This window comes from Xenia sp. Carnegie-2017, unplaced genomic scaffold, assembly GCF_021976095.1.
Source record: "Xenia sp. Carnegie-2017 unplaced genomic scaffold, XeniaSp_v1 HiC_scaffold_19, whole genome shotgun sequence".
In the NCBI taxonomy this organism is placed as follows: domain Eukaryota; kingdom Metazoa; phylum Cnidaria; class Anthozoa; order Malacalcyonacea; family Xeniidae; genus Xenia; species Xenia sp. Carnegie-2017.
The window spans coordinates 5154402-5175876 of NW_025813481.1; the positions used below are offsets into that span (position 1 = coordinate 5154402).

General features: G+C 33.2%; 7 long non-coding RNA genes across 18 annotated transcripts; all 7 read right to left on the reverse strand.

The window, feature by feature from the left end:
* Positions 1 to 1898: 1898 nt before the first annotated feature.
* Positions 1899 to 16365, reverse strand: LOC124438413. Its single transcript, XR_006946090.1, has 3 exons — positions 16352 to 16365; positions 2449 to 2636; positions 1899 to 2172 (listed from the first exon to the last, which is right to left on the reverse strand). It is a non-coding gene; the product is annotated as an uncharacterized LOC124438413 (long non-coding RNA).
* On the reverse strand, positions 3901 to 5751 carry LOC124438409. Of its 2 annotated transcripts, none has more exons than XR_006946086.1 (4): positions 5673 to 5751; positions 4955 to 5448; positions 4773 to 4839; positions 3901 to 4544 (listed from the first exon to the last, which is right to left on the reverse strand). It is a non-coding gene; the product is annotated as an uncharacterized LOC124438409 (long non-coding RNA). The 2 variants fall into 2 exon arrangements; XR_006946085.1 differs by having other exon boundaries at positions 4773 to 4869.
* On the reverse strand, positions 5959 to 12594 carry LOC124438407. 8 transcript variants are annotated; one of them, XR_006946076.1, is made up of 12 exons: positions 12351 to 12594; positions 12192 to 12200; positions 11456 to 11628; positions 11295 to 11375; positions 9386 to 10282; positions 8743 to 8793; positions 8590 to 8661; positions 8214 to 8456; positions 7504 to 7807; positions 6752 to 7240; positions 6570 to 6666; positions 5959 to 6341 (listed from the first exon to the last, which is right to left on the reverse strand). It is a non-coding gene; the product is annotated as an uncharacterized LOC124438407 (long non-coding RNA). The 8 variants fall into 8 exon arrangements; XR_006946078.1 differs by having other exon boundaries at positions 9386 to 9680; positions 11295 to 11628; XR_006946081.1 differs by having other exon boundaries at positions 8590 to 8657; positions 11295 to 11628.
* LOC124438411 lies at positions 13129 to 14995 on the reverse strand. Of its 2 annotated transcripts, XR_006946089.1 has the most exons (5): positions 14926 to 14995; positions 14116 to 14162; positions 13831 to 13877; positions 13482 to 13514; positions 13129 to 13250 (listed from the first exon to the last, which is right to left on the reverse strand). It is a non-coding gene; the product is annotated as an uncharacterized LOC124438411 (long non-coding RNA). The 2 variants fall into 2 exon arrangements; XR_006946088.1 differs by lacking the exon at positions 14926 to 14995 and having other exon boundaries at positions 14116 to 14234.
* Positions 15087 to 16115, reverse strand: LOC124438406. Its single transcript, XR_006946073.1, has 2 exons — positions 15946 to 16115; positions 15087 to 15473 (listed from the first exon to the last, which is right to left on the reverse strand). It is a non-coding gene; the product is annotated as an uncharacterized LOC124438406 (long non-coding RNA).
* Positions 16366 to 16761: 396 nt separating the features above from the next.
* On the reverse strand, positions 16762 to 17262 carry LOC124438410. The gene is made up of 2 exons (XR_006946087.1): positions 16997 to 17262; positions 16762 to 16904 (listed from the first exon to the last, which is right to left on the reverse strand). It is a non-coding gene; the product is annotated as an uncharacterized LOC124438410 (long non-coding RNA).
* A 534-nt stretch (positions 17263 to 17796) lies between these two features.
* Positions 17797 to 20526, reverse strand: LOC124438408. Of its 3 annotated transcripts, XR_006946083.1 has the most exons (7): positions 20494 to 20526; positions 20277 to 20423; positions 20024 to 20078; positions 19150 to 19238; positions 18897 to 18951; positions 17934 to 18450; positions 17797 to 17871 (listed from the first exon to the last, which is right to left on the reverse strand). It is a non-coding gene; the product is annotated as an uncharacterized LOC124438408 (long non-coding RNA). The 3 variants fall into 3 exon arrangements; XR_006946082.1 differs by lacking the exons at positions 20277 to 20423; positions 20494 to 20526 and adding an exon at positions 20165 to 20216; XR_006946084.1 differs by lacking the exons at positions 18897 to 18951; positions 19150 to 19238; positions 20277 to 20423; positions 20494 to 20526 and adding an exon at positions 20165 to 20216.
* Between the last annotated feature and the right edge of the window lie 949 nt (positions 20527 to 21475).

The following is a 21475-nucleotide window of genomic DNA, read 5'->3' on the forward strand; positions in this document are numbered from 1 at the left end:
TAAGCATGAGTGGTGTAAAAGTAAGGGTGAGTGGTGTAAGAGTAAGGGTATAGTCATCTAAAAGTAATAGTTTGTCATCTAAAAGTAAGGGTGAGTCATCTAAAATTAAGAGTGAGTCTTTCTAAAATTAAGGGTGCATCTTGTAAAAGTAAAGGTGAGTGTTCTATAAGTAAGAGTGTTTCTTCTAAAAGTAAGCATGAGTGGTGTAAAAGTAAGGGTGAGTGGTGTAAGAGTAAGGGTATAGTCATCTAAAAGTAATAGTTTGTCATCTAAAAGTAAGGGTGAGTCATCTAAAATTAAGAGTGAGTCTTTCTAAAATTAAGGGTGCATCTTGTAAAAGTAAAGGTGAGTGTTCTAAAAGTAAGAGTGTTTCTTCTAAAAGTAAGCATGAGTGGTGTAAAAGTAAGGGTGGGTTGTGTAAGAGTAAAGGTATAGTCATCTAAAAGTATTGATTTGTCATCTGAAAGTAAGGGTGTGCCTTCTAAAAGTAAAGGTGGGGCATCTAAAAGTAAGTGTGAGTCATCTATAAGGAAGGGTGAGTGGTGTAAAAGTAAGGGGGAGTGGTGTAAAAGGGAGTGCTTTAAAAGTTAAGGTGAGTAGATGTAGATGAGTAAATGTATAGTTAAATACATACCCAAACAATATTACGTAACCACTGACATGATGTAACTGTAGCACCATGTTCCCCATTAAACTTTAATGTGAAAAGCCTGACTGTTCTTCTTTTCTAATTTCTTGAACTTTAGGATGGCTGTGATTTAAAATATATAGTTTTAATGGCTTGACATTCCTCATCCTCATCTTCTAATTGATATATAAACAACAATCAATCATTATTATGTTAAATATGAAAAGATAAAGCAGTAGTAATTAAAAAATTTTTAAAAAATGAAAATGAAGTTCTGTATTGTTGTTGCTTTTTGGATTTTCATTTTGAAACAACGATCAACCCACCAATTTTACGATAAACATGTTTCGACTTGTTTACAATGTCAAATTTATAATATAGGAGGATACATTGTACATGATACATATTAGTTAATAAAAGTTAAAGATGAATGACTTAATGTAAGTTTGCAAAAACATGTTTATGGTAAAAAGTTTACAACAAAACCAATCACCTTTTGGTATAAATATAACAAAATAACACCACACACCTGCTTTTTTCGGTCAGCTGGATGGAACAAACAAAGAACCTGAGTTGTTGAGTGTCCTCTCTCTTGACGTACCCGTTAGGAGTTCTCATTTTGACAAAGATCTCCTTTTACTTTGGGATATCGATTTGATTCTCTGTCGTGTGATAATGCAGGCTCATCATGTTTTCAAAATGTTTTCCTCCCCAAAATGTTGGTAAGAAAGATTCCCATTGGATACACGTTAAGAGAAATGGAAAAAAATTATATATATCTTGTTATGAAATATGTTCATTGAAACTTTCAAATTCAAAAATGATCATGTACTGCTCAGCCATTTAAACTCTTTGAGCAAGAAATCTTTTTGAAACATAATGGCGTTACCTTTTGTCATCTCCTCGTAGTCATTTTAAATCATAAAGTTCACTTCTGCTTATAAATCTATCTGCTGCACACTTTTTAATCATAACGTCAACGCAATTCAGCATCAAATTAAACCCACCGAGCCATTATCAAATGTTGTCACACAACAAGATGGCCGCCATCTATTCAGATGACTTCCAAGCCCCTTCCTTGCTTGCCGAACTGTACTGCCTTCGCCGCCCCCGACTTACTGCTTTCCTGTAGTGTCTTCGGCCCCTTGACTTACTTAATACTGCAGATTATATTACAGGTCACGATCGATATTCATCAAACTATACAAATTATTTAGTAAATCATTTAATTATTCATACTACTTCAATTCTTATTCCGGTTTTTTATGTACAGTCTATCAATTCATTATGATCATTACAGGAGTATTATAATTACTTTAAACTATTGACAAAAAGACAATGTACAATATTATTTTATTGTACATTAAAGCATTTAACTTAAACTTCATCTAAATAAAGTAGGAAGGAAGGGGAACTTCCAACTTTATTTACATTGCCAATTATACTTATAGTGGAGCCAAACTAGAATCTATTACCATAAGCAATATTACCATTAACGCAGCATTATTATCATCGTTTCCCTTCAATTTCACTTGTATCGCCATCTAAAAATAGAATGTGTTTCCAATAGATTTTTAAACACAAAAACACATATTAAACATATTTCATTTTGATGAAGTAAAAAAAAAAAAAAATGAAGATTTTTATGTTTAAATTGGGTTGTAACATTATACAACAAATTTCGAATGTTACTAAAAGAATGTATAATCTTTGAAGATGAGTCATCTCAAAAGCAATATCTGCGAATTATCATCAAAAACAAGCATCGTAAGGGAAAAAATGCGACGAAATTTTAGATGGAAAACATAAACATAACATACCATGTTTGTTGTCCATTATCTGCTGACACAACGTGCAATTTTCTCCCAATTACTCCATTTGCAGCCAGAGTCCATTGACTTTTACTTCTTTCTAACACACTTCTTTTGCATTTGTAGCGCACCAATGTTCATTACATTGAACTCCACTGCTCACAATCTTTGACGATGTGTCATCTCAAAAGCAATATCTGCAAATTAAAACCATTCGCAAAACGCTTCAATAAAACACTTAGGAAGAGAGACAATAACAAAACATACCAATTCTGTTTTTTATCTATAGTCCATTATCTTCCCCAATAACATCAACATTTCATTGAAATAGTCATTTACACTCATTAAACACAAAATAATTCCTTCTTCAAACAGTACATAAGCTGCTAATAATTTATACAAGAAAAAATATCACTCAAAAAATTTCTGGAAATTTTTCTTAATATTACAACAACCTAGGAAATCAGCAATACAACCTCCTAGAAAGTATATTACTCATGAATGTAAATAAACTCATATAAACAATTACAACACAACCAACCAGTTTTTGACGTTACAACTCCTTTCATTTATTGCAGCATGTTCTTCTTTCTTATAAGGGAGTCCCACACACAAACGAAATCCATCACCTTCTTCCTTTTGCATGAGCTTGAACAAAAAGTGCTTAAAGATACAAAATACAATTAGTAACATATCAAAACAGTCGTATTAATTGAAATACAGAAATAACAACTTCCCTTTTATTTTCTTTGTCAATGAAGAATTTCATTCTGAAGAAGTTGACATGCACTTTCACCATTGTTCAGAAAAATCACAATTGTTAATAAATCTTTTGTCATTTTGGTTCCTTCACGCATGCACAATCATTCTATACAACATACAATTAACGACAATTAATACACTGCAAACAAGCAAAAATAGGCGCTCTGGTCCTCCTAGATGACCTTCTCTCAAAGGAAAAGGAGCAGGAAAAGAGAAAAACATTTTAATAATTACTCCCACGGTCGATAATAACAGGAATTAAAAAGCGAAATAGCTGCTAGTATTAAATGATATGTTTCATTATTAACAATCAATTAATGACCAACAGCAGTAACTGTTTTAAAGTGTGTGTATTTTACATATTCATGAAAGCCGCGTTGGATGATGAAAACTACAACGATGCAGCAAGGGGCTGCTGCGTATTTGTCCATTGTTTCATATTTCAAATGGTTTTGAATACGACGAGATGACTTTCATCACAATACCTTTTTTAAACGTATTCCTGACGCTGGCAAACGTGAAAATCAAGTTGTTATAATGGCCTATTTAACTCCAAATATTGATAAGGATATGCCTTTCAATTTGATGTTCTGTCATGTAATAAAATGACATAAAGTGTTAAAACTTTTATAGATCAGTCTGTATCAAATTTTAAAATATCATTCAGTAACATAATTTATTCATATTACATTAATTTTATTTTGGCATTTGTCCAAAGTAGAATCTATTCATTTATTGTACAATTTACAATCATAATAAATGGCTTATCAATCATAAGTACATAATATGAAGATCAAAGAAGCAATTCAATGTTACTTGTGTCGGAATAATCAAAACTAATTACACATTCAATACAATACTTTCAAAGAAATAATATAATTAATAATATAATTAATAATATGATTGATAATATAATTAATAACACAAATAATGAATCAACTATAGACAATATCTACTAATATCCATATATTTTTATCATGATATGAGTGCAGTTTAAGTTGATATGAACTTGAAAGCAGATATATTATATACACAACTTCGAGGAAAGGAAAAGGGACTTCAATACCCCAGTTATATCATCACTTAAAGATGGCTTAGTGCAGAGTTGATCATCTTTGATTATCAGCTGACCACCGTTAGGTGGGCTCATACAACAATGGGGCCCATCATCATTATATGAACAAACAACTGACATCAAGAATGAATCAAAACTACACATAAACAATCTTGGCCATGAATCACCATGACACATTCGTAATGAAAAACTAGTGAGAGTAATTGAAGCAAAGGACACAGGTGGCAAAGGGACTTTCACAACTCTACTACATCCATGTTGGTTGGATCTACAATACAAGAATACATGAAATAATGATATGCAAAGTAACAATGCATCTGCAAAATTAGTTCACTATATAACAACATATATATCACGAATAGGTCAATTGAGTTTAAAAACTAAACAATCGAACAAGAACTTTCAAAGGATCAAAGGATTAAATTTGTAGTTAAAGCCTTTTACAGTAAAAGCTTTACTAATTACACTTCTTCTTCGATAAAAACACAATATTTACCTTTCTTTGTACAACATTAAAGTGACTCTTGCAATTGTTAACATTTCAATAATTGACATCACGACACCTTTCACAAAGACAATAAGTAAACCTTTAGCTAAGGAAAAAAGAAACTATATACAGCTCTCATTTATTGCAGGTCTACAGCACAATCTGAGAAAACTGTACCTCTATGCAATTACCTGAATAAATGTGCCATTCGATAAACAAACCAAAAATCAGTACCACCAATAAAAACCATTGAGATTTTCACAAGAACAACAGAAATAAATCAAGTAGCATATAACAAAACTTTTTCCATCTTCTTTTGTAGCTACTTTTTCCACTCATTTGTTTTCATGTTGAAAGAATATCGTAACATTTATATACACAACTTTGAGGAAAGGAAAAGGGACTTCAATACCCCAGTTATATCATCACTTAAAGATGGCTTAGTGCAGAGTTGATCATCTTTATCAGCTGACCACCGTTAGGTGAGCTCATACAACAATGGGGCCCATCATCATTATATGAACAAACAACTGACATCAAGAATGAATCAAAACTACACATAAACAATCTTGGCCATGAATCACCATGACACATTCGTAATGAAAAACTAGTGAGAGTAATTGAAGCAAAGGACACAGGTGGCAAAGGGACTTTCACAACTCTACTACATCCATGTTGGTTGGATCTACAATACAAGAATACATGAAATAATGATATGCAAAGTAACAATGCATCTGCAAAATTAGTTCACTATATAACAACATATATATCATAGGTCAATTGAGTTTAAAAACTAAACAATCGAACAAGAACTTTCAAAGGATCAAAGGATTAAATTTGTAGTTAAAGCCTTTTACAGTAAAAGCTTTACTAATTACACTTCTTCTTCGATAAAAACACAATATTTACCTTTCTTTGTACAACATTAAAGTGACTCTTGCAATTGTTAACATTTCAATAATTGACATCGACACCTTTCACAAAGACAATAAGTAAACCTTTAGCTAAGGAAAAAAAACTATATACAGCTCTCATTTATTGCAGGTCTACAGCACAATCTGAGAAAACTGTACCTCTATGCAATTACCTGAATAAATGTGCCATTCGATAAACAAACCAAAATCAGTACCACCAATAAAACCATTGAGATTTTCACAAGAACAACAGAAATAAATCAAGTAGCATATAACAAAACTTTTCCATCTTCTTTTGTAGCTACTTTTTCCACTCATTTGTTTTCATGTTGAAAGAATATCGTAACATTTATATACACAACTTTGAGGAAAGGAAAAGGGACTTCAATACCCCAGTTATATCATCACTTAAAGATGGCTTAGTGCAGAGTTGATCATCTTTATCAGCTGACCACCGTTAGGTGGGCTCATACAACAATGGGGCCCATCATCATTATATGAACAAACAACTGACATCAAGAATGAATCAAAACTACACATAAACAATCTTGGCCATGAATCACCATGACACATTCGTAATGAAAAACTAGTGAGAGTAATTGAAGCAAAGGACACAGGTGGCAAAGGGACTTTCACAACTCTACTACATCCATGTTGGTTGGATCTACAATACAAGAATACATGAAATAATGATATGCAAAGTAACAATGCATCTGCAAAATTAGTTCACTATATAACAACATATATATCACGAATAGGTCAATTGAGTTTAAAAACTAAACAATCGAACAAGAACTTTCAAAGGATCAAAGGATTAAATTTGTAGTTAAAGCCTTTTACAGTAAAAGCTTTACTAATTACACTTCTTCTTCGATAAAAACACAATATTTACCTTTCTTTGTACAACATTAAAGTGACTCTTGCAATTGTTAACATTTCAATAATTGACATCACGACACCTTTCACAAAGACAATAAGTAAACCTTTAGCTAAGGAAAAAAGAAACTATATACAGCTCTCATTTATTGCAGGTCTACAGCACAATCTGAGAAAACTGTACCTCTATGCAATTACCTGAATAAATGTGCCATTCGATAAACAAACCAAAAATCAGTACCACCAATAAAAACCATTGAGATTTTCACAAGAACAACAGAAATAAATCAAGTAGCATATAACAAAACTTTTTCCATCTTCTTTTGTAGCTACTTTTCCACTCATTTGTTTTCATGTTGAAAGAATATCGTAACATTTATATACACAACTTTGAGGAAAGGAAAAGGGACTTCAATACCCCAGTTATATCATCACTTAAAGATGGCTTAGTGCAGAGTTGATCATCTTTATCAGCTGACCACCGTTAGGTGGGCTCATACAACAATGGGGCCCATCATCATTATATGAACAAACAACTGACATCAAGAATGAATCAAAACTACACATAAACAATCTTGGCCATGAATCACCATGACACATTCGTAATGAAAAACTAGTGAGAGTAATTGAAGCAAAGGACACAGGTGGCAAAGGGACTTTCACAACTCTACTACATCCATGTTGGATCTACAATACAAGAAAACATGAAATAATGATATGCATTTCTTTCATATTATATTACATTGACTCCCAAAAACTGTTATAGTCTAAGCCCCTAAATCACAAATATTATAATGAATCCACCTAACTCACTAACACTATACTTCTACTATACTTCTTGCATTTAACTCATAAACACTATAAGTCACACAATTAGCTTGCATTTCACACATCTAAGTACCAATAATTAAATACAATACATTTATACGAGATGACGTTCATCACAATACCTTTTTTAAACGTATTCCTGACGCTAGCTTATATCTGCTACATTTGATTGAAGAAAAACATCGCTTTGAACTTCATCGATAATGGCTTCTTCACCAAACTTCAACGAACGAATTGATTCTCACATTCTATTTAAATTTACTTTTCATGTTCTTCAGCCAAAGCTGCGTGTTGCTCTTTCTTGTCTTCATCTCATCAGGCCAACATTAATAATAATTTTGAAAACAGCAACACTTTCAAAACGGATCGCTTTCTTCTATGCCAATTGCATGTTAAAAGTTCATTGCCAATGGCTGCTTCATCAAACTAAATGTAAAAAGTGTTATGTTCAAAGAAAGCAAAATGAGACATGATAATATAGACAAAAGAAACAGCCACCATGGGTTGCTGCATAAATGCAACGTCAATTTAAATTTATTGCAAAACAAATCAAATTGATTACACTAGTTTAAATTCATAAAAAAAAATTTTAAGTTTCAATCCGTGCCACGCCTTATAACAGCTTTCTCTTAATTCTCTACTAATCTTCCAAGTTTACTTTTTGTAAAGCATTGATATGTGGTTAATCTCGCGTATTTTGTTGTATTAGACAGAATATTTCACAATAAAAAACCGTCTGTGAAAAACTATACTTTTAAAATTGTAGTTGCGCTATTCACGACAGCTAGCTAATCTCTCGGTAAAAATAAGTAATGATGAGCAAAGTACATACAACATGTGGCTTTGAGCTTCGTAAACATTGTTCTTCGTTTGTGGCGGTGACAAAACTACAACGAGAATTTCTTCTTTAAAAGTACATGTTATTACTCTATAAATCTATTCAAATAATCGCGATGATTCTACTGCCCTGAAGCAATTGAATGAACATTGATGAGAGACTTGCGGCTCCTTGCTGAAGAGTATTTGTCCTTGAACTGAACCAGCAGCTGGTGGAAATGTCGGAGAAAATCTTCCACTAATAATTAAATATAATAGATTTTTACGACATGACTTTCATCACAATATCTCTTTTTAGACGTATTCCTGTGATTGAAGAAAATAACCAGCCAAGAACCATTTAAAGATATAGAAACATAACATAACCTTACCACATCGCTTTCAACTTCATTGACAATGGCTTCTTCAGCAAACTTCAACAAACGAATTGTGACCTTGCCTATCTATATGTAAAAAGAGTAATGTTGCAAAAGAAGCAAAACGAGAAGTGTCCAACGTCAATATATCTCACATTCAAAATTTACCTTTCATGGTTTTCAGCCAAAGCTGCTTGTCGCTCTTTCTTGTCTTCATCTCTACAGGCCAACATTAATAATAATTTTGAAAACAGCAATTCTTGGTTTTATGTGTGTCTTAAGGAATAACAAACAAAGAAAGGGCATCCACAAATTAATATTTCCATAAATTAACCAATTCACAGTTTAGTTTGAAAACGGGAGGTCATTATCTCACAGTCCAAATTCACTTTAATTTACATACATATGATGAGAACTGTAGAGACGTCAATTTAAATTTATTGCAAAACCAATCAAATCACCATTCATATTCATTACATTAGTTTAAATTCATAAAAAAATTTAAAATTTTTCATCCGTGCCACGCCTTAACAGCTTTTTCTAATCTTCCAAGGAAGCAATACGAGACGTGTCGGACGTCATTATCTCACAGTCCAATTACTTTACACGTTTAGTATTAGCATGATAATTAATGAATAGTTTGTATATGTTAAGTACCATTATTATAATAATCCATTTAATGTTAATTACTGTCAAGTATATAAGAGTTAAGTATTTGAGATATTAAAGCAGAAGTCTGCAAGCCTTGAAAGATACGCGAAACACATAGTTAGAATTTGAAAAGTCAAAACCAAATAAAAGGCTAGCTAACCTTATTGCAGTTTGACTCATTGAAATCGAAATTTGTTGCATCTTTGGTGGGCTCAAAGAAATGAGAGAACGGTCCATGGCCAATATCATGTTGTCAAAGTCTTGCTACTCTGATGCATTAGCATTCTTTATCAATGATTTGAAATTTTCCTTGATGAAGCCTTTTTAATCTATCGATAAGTCCACCACACAAATGAAATGTCCAAGACAAATGTTCGACCTGCTCGTTTCGCTTGGTAAGATGCTTCTGAGACTTTCATCTTTAATGAAGTTTTTACAAATCTGCAACGCCCCGTCTGCGTGGTCCAAACAAATAGAAAATACAAAGGAAATATAATCAGATTTTTTCCATACACGAGCAACGGTTTCTTCGCGAGGTTTGTAAGGATGAAGATCTGAGTCTTTGTGTTTAAAGCCATGAAAAAAGTATTGCTTGGCTGTTGTTGCAATTGAAATGCTTCCATTTGCTCGTCGAGTACATACATTTCTTATTGATTCAAGGTTTCATTCACTCATTTGTTCTCCTCTAGCAAACTTAGTAAATCATTCATTTTCCGTTTCCACTTTCAGACTTGTTATGTAAGAGGTTTCTCACACTTTTATTTTGGCTATCTGTTAAAATCTCTTCCAAAGGGAAAATGTTAAGTGGAAAGTTAATCTTCTCAAATGTTGTTAGATAAGATCGTTATTGTTTGTAGTTGTTGCTTATAACATTACGTTATACAATGATAGCATTCTTTTTGTTTAATAACATTCCAACTATTTAACCTTGTGATTATACTTATACATATCGGCAAGCGGGATGCTTGTAACAATCTATGTTTAACGTCGATATTATTAGATTCATTCTTTTCCAGTGGAAAGCGGGATGCTTTGTCCATATGAACTGTTCAACATGCTTCCAAACAAAAATGAGCAGGAATATTCAGTTGATTAATCTTTGATAAACCTTTCACCTTTTAACTCTGCTATACCGGTCACAAGCCCGGGACTTGTAGCGTATAAGGCTCTCTGCTTTTTAGTAGAATTGTCTCGTTTACAAGGAAGAGGAGTGGAAGGTTGATTTTCTCAAATGTTGTTAGATAAATGGTTTTATTTATCAATCTTATGTACAGCAACACAAGCACAATACACAAACATAAGCACGCTAACATAAGTACTTAACTATTTCATTGTCTTCTTGAACTACAGACTACTGCAAAATGAACAACCGGATGATCGCAATGTTAGAAGGAGCGCAATGTTAATACCACGAGTATGCTGATAAAATGATGCAAGACCAATTCATGGCTGATCTGGTGTCGGAACAATTGCGAGTAAAATTAAGCGGTAAAAGACATATAGACATCGAGAGGGAATCAAACGAAAATGACCCTTCGAGAGGTGGTAGAAGTGCAAGATGAACACAGCGTTTAGTTCCAAAAGCTATCCAGAATAAGTGAATAGCTTATGACTGAACTGTTAGGCAAACATACGTATGAACGTTTTAGAGATGAATATTCTTTGTATTAAAAGACAGTGAAACTGTTCAAGGTCAGAAACTGTTCAAATAGACTAAACCTATCTATCAGCTTGATAAGCTTTTACTCCGTTATAGTGTAAACGCAGCCTAAGTGTGCCTTACATTGACAATTGTTCCTTTTAACAAACAAAACAGTTTTATTCTTTGCACAAGTGATGTTTCATTGTTAATATCCGCATAGGGTTGTTCGTGCATACAGTTCATTGTTAATCTTAGAAAGGTATGCAAACGAGTGCTGTCATACGTTTTGGGCGTTCTTGTCTTGGACAAAACAATCTTCCACTTAGATTTTAACGCAAGAATGTCGTTTCTCGAAGTACAAAATAGCCTTAAACATAGTAGGCTAAAACTTACTTTTGACAAGTGTAAAGAAAAATAAGCTATTCACCTCTTGCTTTCGTCTTTGTCAAACGCATACCCTCTTTGTCGGCTTCCGAATTCAGCTTTTCGGCTTGCTTTAAGGGAACAACTAAACAGAAACGTTTTGGTACGTTAAGTAGTAGAACCGTATTTAAAATGAAATGAGACACAAACGACATATATTTCAACCCTGAAATCGTCGTTTCTTTGCAGAGATGATGTGAAGAAGTTCCCATTTTAACTTGAACGACGCGGGAAAATTATCTCGTGTTTGAGAAAGAATTTGGACGTCACGACGATAATTTCCGATCGTGAGCTCGTCGGAATTATTCAATATGGCAACTCTACTTTTCTCAACAAATCTTCAAAAATATTCATTATTAAAGAATTTAAGAGCTTCGCGTAGTTACATGATTGTTAGTGAAAGAGTGAAAGGTTGATGATAAAAAGTTGAAAAGTTCTTGATAGTTATCATCGCCATAAATCACCAATGGAAGAATTTACCACACGACAAAATCAATATTAAAGTAAATGGTATGAACCCGGGAGTATCGTTACATGTTTGTAAATGTAGATCGTTCAGGTTTGTATAGTAATATGAGGAGTTAAATGAGTGGGTGTTAATTGTGTATTGTTATTGTGAATTAGTATGAAGTATAATGTTTTAGTTGATCGTTTGTTTGTATTGTGAATAAGTCTTTTAAGGTGCTGGTAATTGTAAGTAATGCACAATACACACTTGACACCCACACATTGACATCCACACATCCTACCTACCTAATACACACAATACAATGACGTAAGAACCAGATAGTAAATGTGGCTAACCTGATGTTTACTCCTCATATGAGTCTGAAGACGACTACTGCTAAGGTTGCCAAACATCAGTCAACAACAAAACAGTCCTTCTCAGGATTGTACCAACCTGGACGATCTACATTTAGAAACATGATATTGAAGTTGTTCATATAGGAACTTGTTGAAAACTTTGCTTCACTTTATGTGACAACAGAGGTACTTTAATTCGCAAATTTTGATGATTTACATCTTCTCATAGAGTTTGATGACACCGTTTTCAACTTACTAATGTTCATCAAAAGGTTTTGCCGGTTGTTCTGTCCCTTTCACAAAAATTTTGCTAGAATCAAATGTTGATAGAACGAATAAAAATGCAAAAACTGTGATTTTGTATTACAAAAGTATAGTAAAGTGGGACTGATACCCCCCACGAAGGTCATAATCAGATTAGCCAACTTCTGGCTTCAATTATCTTACTATATTTTATCGTGGTGCTTTATCCAGTGTAATATACATATCAGTGAACTAAACTGACTCCATAATAAAGGAAATAGCCAAATTGATGATAGTTACGACTCACTAGAAATTGTCATGTTGATGTAATGTCATAAATTGACATTCCTGATTTCTGAACCAATATTGCATATTTAATTTACGCAACTTAATTCAAATTTAATTCACTTACACAATTGAAAGTTGTTTAATAAATATCAGAATATTACAAGTATATAAATTGCGAGTAAAATTGCTATCTATCTAACAAAGACCAGGCTTGAATAACCGATTTCGTCCATACATAAACTGACAGTGGCTTTGCCGAACAAAGAACCGTCTATCCACGCTTACAGATGGTGACGTTAAAAGCTTGATTCTGAAATTGCCCAAAAGAAATGAAACCAAAGAAAAAGATATTCCATCAGAAAGATCTTCCAAAGATTAGGGATATTCGACTCCTGATGAGACGAAATATGGATGTTTATTAGGGTTATTCGAAGTTTATGGAGATGAAAATAGTAATGTAAAGTTTAGATATTCGAATCTTAAGTGAGACGAAACACGGATGCTTAATTGGGAAGTTTGATTCTTATTAAGGTAAAATTTTCTAATTTAAAGCCAATAAATATTTTGTGAAAAACTAACAAAACCTCCCTTTTTTTCTTCCTCTTTAGTCCATCATCTTTCATTCCTAAAAAAAAACAACATTTATTTAAATGAAAATAATCAAGTTTGAAGGGTTTAAGTGCTATTTTAAAAGCTTACATGAACATGGGTATTAGGGATTTTCGAGTCCTAGTAAGACAAAAGAGGGATGTTTAATAGAGATCTTACAGAGATGAAACAGGAATGCTTTAGTGGGAAGTCCGACGACGACTCTTATTGAGACAAAACTGTTCTAATTTAAAGCAAATAAACATACATGTTTTTCTTACTGTTTAATCTTCTTTCATTCCTAAAAAGAAACATTTATTTAAATGAAAACAATCAAGTTTGAACGTTTTAAGTGCTAGTTAAGAACTTATAATGACATATGATGTAATATTTCGTCTTTGTTCCAAAGACATCATCAGACTTATGAGTCGAATAAGTCTGATGATGTCTTTGGAATAAAAACGAAATATTACACCATCTTTAGAATGACATGGGTATTGGGGATATTCGAATCGTACAGAGACGAAAACAGGGATTCTTAATTATGAAGTTCGGCTCTTATAGAGAAAAAACTGTTCTAACTTAAAGCAAATTAATATTCAGGGAAAAAAACTAACAAATCCTGCCTTGATTTTCTTCCTCTTTCATCCATCCTCTTTCATTCCTAAAAAGAAACATTTAAATGAAAATGATGAAGTTCGAAAGATTTAAGTGTTACCCTTAGGGTTACCCTTTTAGTGTAAGATTTTATTCTATTCTTGCTGTGCTTAAACAGGGATGCTTAATTGAGAGGTTTGTGTCTTGTTGAGACGAAACTGGGATACTTTATTGGGAAGTCTGACTCTTATTGAGACAAAACTGTTCTAATTTAAAGCCAATAAATACTTGGGAAGAAAACTAACAAATCCTGCCTTGATTTTCTTCCTCTTTCATCCATCCTCTTTCATTCCTAACAGAACAGAAAAAAAACTACACAGTAGAATTTTTTAAACTTGGCCATATTATAGATATTCATATTGTCTAAAATATATCCAAAATCTGGAGAGCGCACAAAAATTTAAAAGGAATAATACTCCTTGAGAATGTACTCTGGTATAAACTGTGAAGTTGGCACCACTCTCGACAAATAGCTATAGTTAATTATATAAGATCATATTAAGCGTATTCGTGTCATCCGACTTTGTTGATGATTTTCTACAACATATAATTATCTATATATTCTGGCCAAGTTTCAAAAAATTCTACCGTGCAGTTTTTAAATTATAGGCTGCTAATTAAGAGAAATGGAAAGTACACTGTAATATAAATCTTAGTGTTTTCTTCAATTTCTTGACTTTTTATACATTTTATACTATAAACCTGTGAAATATGTTCATTGAAACTTTCACTTGTTTTATTTACTAACAAACACACACCGACGACTTTTTCTGACAGGTGTAAACAAAGCAAACAACTGAGAAAGAAACAATGTGAAACATGGCGGCGTTACCTTTTCTCCTCTCGTCGTAGTCATTTTAAATCATAGTTTCGCTTCTGCTTATAACTCTCAGATGCACACTTCACGACTGAAGTAATATTGCGAATTTTTCATAATATCAACGCAATTTAGCCTCAAATTACACCTACCGAGCCATTATCAAATGCAGTCACACATCAAGATGGCCGCCATCTATTTATTTGACATCCATTTCATCCACCCCCCCCCGACTTACACGTTTATTAATGCTTCAAACCCCTTCCTTGCTTGCCGCTTTCCCTGTACTGCCTTCGCCCCCCTGACTTACTGCTTTCCCTGTACTGTCTTGGGCCCCCCTTGACTTACTTTATACTGCAGATATTATAGGTCACCATATTCATCAAATTATACAAATTATTCAGTAAATATTTAAATTATTCATATTACTTCAAACTTATTCGGGTTCATTATGATCATTACAGGAGTATTATAATTACTTTAAACTATTGACAAAAAGACAATTTACAATATTATTTTATCGCATTTATCTATCAAAATTGTGTGGGGCAATTTTGACAGACAAAGCATTTAACTTAAACTTCATCTAAATAAAGTAGGAAGGAAGGGGAACTTCCAACTTTATTTAGATTGACAATTATACTTATAGTGGAGCCAAACTATAATCTTAACTATATTACCATAAGCAAATTCACTGAACATCAATTCTGGGCTGGTTTTCCTTGAACAATTACCATTAACAGCATTATTATCATCGTTTCACTTCAATTTCACTTGTATCGCCATCTGAAAATAGAATGTGTTTCCAATATATTTTAAACACAAAAACATATATTAAACATATTTCATTTTGATGAAGTAAAAAAAATGAAGATTTTTCATGTTTAAATTGGGTTGTAACATATACAACAAATTGCTCATCGTCGGTTTTCAAATTATGGCAAAAAAGAATGTTACTAAAAGAATGTATAATCTTTGAAGATGAGTCATCTCAAAAGCAATATCTGCAAATTACAACCATTTACAACACAACGCTTCAATAATTGACACAACAAAGTCAACTCATGGTTTGAAGAGTTCCGCAGAAGCCGCATTGTCATCAAAAACAAGCATCGTAAGGCAAAAACTGCAACGAAATTTTAGATGGAAAACATAACGAAGCAGCAAAAATCGACGCAGAATTGATAAAACGACACAGAATTTTAAAATCATCTCAAACGAGTGTGCCGTTAAACGCATATCAATTAACAAAACATACCATGTTTGTTGTCCATTATCTGCTGACATAACGTGCAATTTTTTCCCAATTACTCCATTTGCAGCCAGAGTCCATTGATTTTACTTCTTTCTAACACACTTCTTTTGCATTTGTAGCGCACCAATGTTCATTACATTGAACTCCACTGCTTACAAATCTTTGACGATGAGTCATCTCAAAGCAATATCTGCGAATTAAAACCATTCGCAACAACGCTTCAATAACCTGTGCGAGGGAAACTTAAACAGAAGTTCAATTCTTGGTTTAAAATCGCATAAAACACTTAGGAAGAAATTCTTCTTTTCTCAAAAACAGGCATCAAAACATAACCAAGAAGCGAAAACGTCAATCATGGCAGCGACTGTCGTACTTAAAAAACATCTGAAGAGACAATAACAAAACATACCAATTCTGTTTTTCATCTATAGTCCATAATCTCTAAAGACTTAGCCCAGTTTCTTCCCCAATAACATCAACATTTCATTGAAATAGTAATTTAGTCCAACTGCTGAGATGTTCACAACATATTTTTCTTTAACTCCATTGCTTAGATGGTCGAAACGAATTCACTGTTTTGAGTCTATTGGCTTCTTGTCATCAACGCGGGTAAATTACTCCAGATTATCGTACTTTTGGTGAAAATCACCAAAATTCAACAAACATTACAGTCATAAAACACATATTTTCGGACCAATTTATAAAAATTCCTGGGAATTTTTCAAAAGTTAGAAATGTTTTTAAAAAACATGTTGAAATGAAATAATTCTTTCTTCAAACAGTACATAAGCTGCTAATAATTTCTACACGAAAAAAATATCACTGAAATAAATTCTCTGGAAATTTTCCATAATATTACAACAAACTAAGAAATCTTTGTACGCTTTTGTCAGAGTAATTTACCCCTCATTGTCATTTAGCTCCACTATTGATTTGCATCACAGCTTTAGTTGCTTTCATATCTGAAATGATTAAGCACAGAAAAAGAAATATCATCTCAAGTATATTATTCATGAATGTAAATAAACTCATATAAACAATTACAACAACCAACCAGTTTTTGACGTTACAACTCCTTTCATTTATTGCAGCATGTTCTTCTTTCTTTTATGGGAGTCACACACAAACGAAATCCATCACCTTCTTCATTTTGCATGAGCTTAAACAAAAAGTGCTTAAAGAGACAAAATACAATTAGGAAGAAATCAAAACAGTCATATAATTGAAATACAGAAATAACAACTTCCCTTTTATTCTTCTCTATCTTCTCGGCCTGCACGACAAGGAGCCTATTCCGTAACCTAACTAAGATCGGGATCGAGAGAGGTATATCCATAGTCCGGCGTGTGACAGTACCACCTCCCCGCTCGTCGTGGCCCGCATGCGCCTTATGTTTTTATGATATACTTTCGAAACATGTGTTAAAAAATGAAACATTTTGGAATTATATGGTCAGAAGTGAAACATTGTCGAAATATGTAATCAAAAAAATTTTAACATTAAATTTTTTTAACATTGTTGAGAATTTTTTTTGTCAATGAAGAATTTCCTACCTAACCTTGAGTATTACAATTTGTTACTAATCACAAGCAAAAACAAAATAATACATACAATGGCAAAATCAGAAATTGAAATTGTTAACTAAGCACTCCCCACAAATGCTTAGTTGCAATTTGACCGGCTTTTAACTCCCTTCTGTTAAAGAAGTTGACATGCACTTTCATCGTTGTTCAGAAAAATCACAATTGTTAATAAATCTTTTGTCATTTTGGTACAAGTAGTAACAAGTTGTAATGCTCCTTACTTGGTTGGTACCAATACTCCTTCATGCATGCACAATCATTCTTTTTTCAGTTTTCACATAATGAAAATTCAGGAAGTCATTGGGTAGCTGGGTCAATGTGCGGTGACGCCACCCAGCCAGCAGAGCTGAAAAACAACAACATACAATTAACGATGATTAATACAGAACTGCAAACAAGCAAACTTACCTCAGCAACGCAAGTTTCTTTCATTGTTGCTGAGATGGAAGTGGGCTTAATGGATTTGTTGACGTCTTGGCAAAGATACATGTCCCCGTATTGACCTTCAAGGCTAAACTCACCAGCTTAAACCTTACAATGACACCAACTACACACAATAACATAGACCCTTTTATCTTGCTCCCTCAGACAAACAAAGAAAATTTTCTTAACTTAACTGCTTGACTTAATTATCTAAGAATGTATCTTTATCAGAAAATTTCATTGCGGGAGCCTAATGGGGCGCTCTAGTCCGACATGACCACGTTACGTTAAAGCGAGCTCCGAAGAACACGCAACCCGTCCTTTGTCAGGGACCTTCTCTCAGCGCACCTAGCTAAAGGGAGGGAAAAGGAGCAGGCCTTGTACCACATGATGATCATCTAAAGCAAAAAAAAAAGGAATTAGAAAAAAAAACATTTTAATAATTATTCCCACCGTCGATAATCCTTGAACAGATACTCAAGCTTTTTCATCAGCTTGTCACCTGAAACAATAATCAAAATAACAGGAATTAAAAAGCGAAATAGTATTAAATGATATGTTTCATTATTAACAATCAACTAATGACCAACAACAGTAACTGTTTTAATATGTGTGTATTTTTATTACAAGACAACATATTCTTAAAAGCCTTCGTTTTGCTCTTTATAAGTTCAAACACAGAAAAAAATCTAACTAAAATCATCATTTCATACAAACAATGTGTGCCGAAAACACCAGTTTTAATTAAAGTCATGAAAGCCGCGTTTGATGATGAAATCTTTGTGACTATCTATCTATAAACATCTTTACACTTTTCAAAAGATCACATTCACTTTCACTTTCAAAATACAAATTTCTTTCGTAAATATAAAGCATTGTGTAAGTTGCGCTATTTATAACGGTTTGGCTTTCTGCTAATAAAGGAGTAACAATGAGCAAACTACTTACAACATGTGGCTTTGCGCTTCGTAAACATTATACTTCGTGTATGGCGGTGTCATAACTAAAACGAGAATTTCTTCTTTTAATGTATATTGCTCTATAAATCTATTTTTTGAGGATGGAGCAAGGGGCTGCTGAGTATTTGTCCATTGTTGCATATTTCAAATGGTTTTGAATAAACGTCGGAAATGTCGAAGAAAATCTTCCACCAATAATTAAATACAATACGATTTATACGAGGTGATTTTCATCAGAATACCTTCTTTGAAAGTATTCCTGACGCTGGCAAACGTGAAAATCAAGTTGTTAGCACATCGCTTTCAACTTTATAGATAATGGCTTCTTCTTCTAAAGGAAGCAAAACGAGAAATGTCAGTTCTCCTTAAAGTTGCTCTTCTTTGCCTTCATCTCATCAGACAAACAATCATAATTGTCACATGAAAACCAATACCAATACTTTGCAAAAATTATCAAATTCACAGTTTACTTTGAAATCATAGTCCAAACAAACTTACAGCCACCGTAAGGTTGCTGCAAAAGTGCAACGTCCAATTTGCACAAGTTTAGATTCATCATATAAAATTGAAAATATTCAATCCGTACCACGCCCCAACAACGGCTTTTCTTTAATCTTTCTTCCAAGTTGACTTTTTGTAAAGCATTGATAAGTGCTTAGTCTCTTTTACCGGGAATTTTGTTGTAGATGGACAACATTTCGCATTAGACAGAATATTTCACAATAAAAAAAACCGTGTGTGAAAACCGAAACTCGTAAAATTGTAATTGTTCATTCCTTTTTATGCCAGAGAAACCGCAAGTTATTAGTTAGTAGCCTTACAGATCTTCTTTCTCAATCAGTAAATACATTTTTTTTTACTGCTCAACAATCTTTTAAAGAAAAAGAATGTGTTTGAAACCAGTTTCTGATTATATTTTAAGCCATGAAAGCCGCATTCAATGATGACATCTTTGTGACTATCTATAAACATCTTTACACTTTTCTAAAGATCACATTCAGTTTCAGTTCAAAAATTTATATTTTTCTCGTTATTATAGAGCATCATGTAAGTTGCGTTATTCACAACAGCTTAGCTTTCCGCTAATAAATGAGTAGTAATGAACAAAGTACTTACAACATGTGGCTTTGAGCTTCGTAAACATTATTCTTCGTTTGTGGCTGTGACAAAACTACAACGAGAATTTCTTCTTTTAATGTACATATTATTACTCTATAAATCTATTGACGCTTAAATAATCGCGATTATTCTTACTACCTTGAAGCAATTGAATGAATATTGATGCGAAACGCACCGCAGAGTATTTCTCCTTGTCGCATATTTCAAATGGTTTTAAATAAACAAAACTTTCAATGAACTGAAACAGCACCTGGTAGAAATGTCGAAGAAAATGTTCCACCCATAATTAAATACAATAGATTTTTACGAGATGACTTTCATCACAATATTTCGTTTTAGACGTATTCCTGACTCTGCCAAACGTGAAAATCGAGTTGTTGTTGATTATATCTGTCTGCTAAATACGATTGATTAAAAATATCGAGCCAAGAATTATCTAAAGATATACAAACATGACATAAACTTACCACATCGCTTTAAAGATAATGACTTCTTCACCAAACTTCAACGAACGAATTGTAACATTGCCTAAATATAGAGTTATGTTTGCAAAACCTGGGTGAGCAGGGTGAGCAGGTCATACCTGGGTGAGCAGGTCAACCACTGTGTGACTTCATAGCTCAGTTGGTCAGAGCACTGCACCGGCACCGCAGAGGTCATGGGTTCGAATCCCGTTGAGTCACCTGATTTTTTCAGGTCCTGAGACGATTGCTTAAATTGTCCAGCAAAGTGCGAAGATCATATCTTCATTTAATTTCAAACACCGCACTGCATAAAACATTCATACTGTTTGATTGTGCTATGTTTGTCATCAACTCTCTTCTATGCAGTAATGACTTCACTCGTTAGTTCTTAAGTTCTTAAGACTTCACTCGTTAGTTCTTAAGTTCTTAAGACTTCACTCGTTAGTTTTTAAGTTCTTAAGACTTCACTCGTTAGTTCTTAAGTTCTTAAGACTTCACTCGTTAGTTCTTAAGTTCTTAAGACTTCACTCGTTAGTTCTTAAGTTCTTAAGACTTCACTCGTTAGTTCTTAAGTTCTTAAGACTTCACTCGTTAGTTCTTAAGTTCTTAAGACTTCACTCTTTAGTTCTTAAGTTCTTAAGACTTCACTCGTTAGTTCTTAAGTTCTTAAGACTTCACTCGTTAGTTCTTAAGTTCTTAAGACTTCACTCGTTAGTTCTTAAGTTCTTAAGACTTCACTCTTTAGTTCTTAAGTTCTTAAGACTTCACTCGTTAGTTCTTAAGTTCTTAAGACTTCACTCGTTAGTTCTTAAGTTCTTAAGACTTCACTCGTTAGTTCTTAAGTTCTTAAGACTTCACTCGTTAGTTCTTAAGACTTCACTCGTTAGTTCTTTTAGTTCGTTAGTTCGTTAGTTATGAAATATTCTTTTGTATCACACCACCAACATGGCTGAATTGCAAGTCAAGTATGTTCGTTTATGCATTA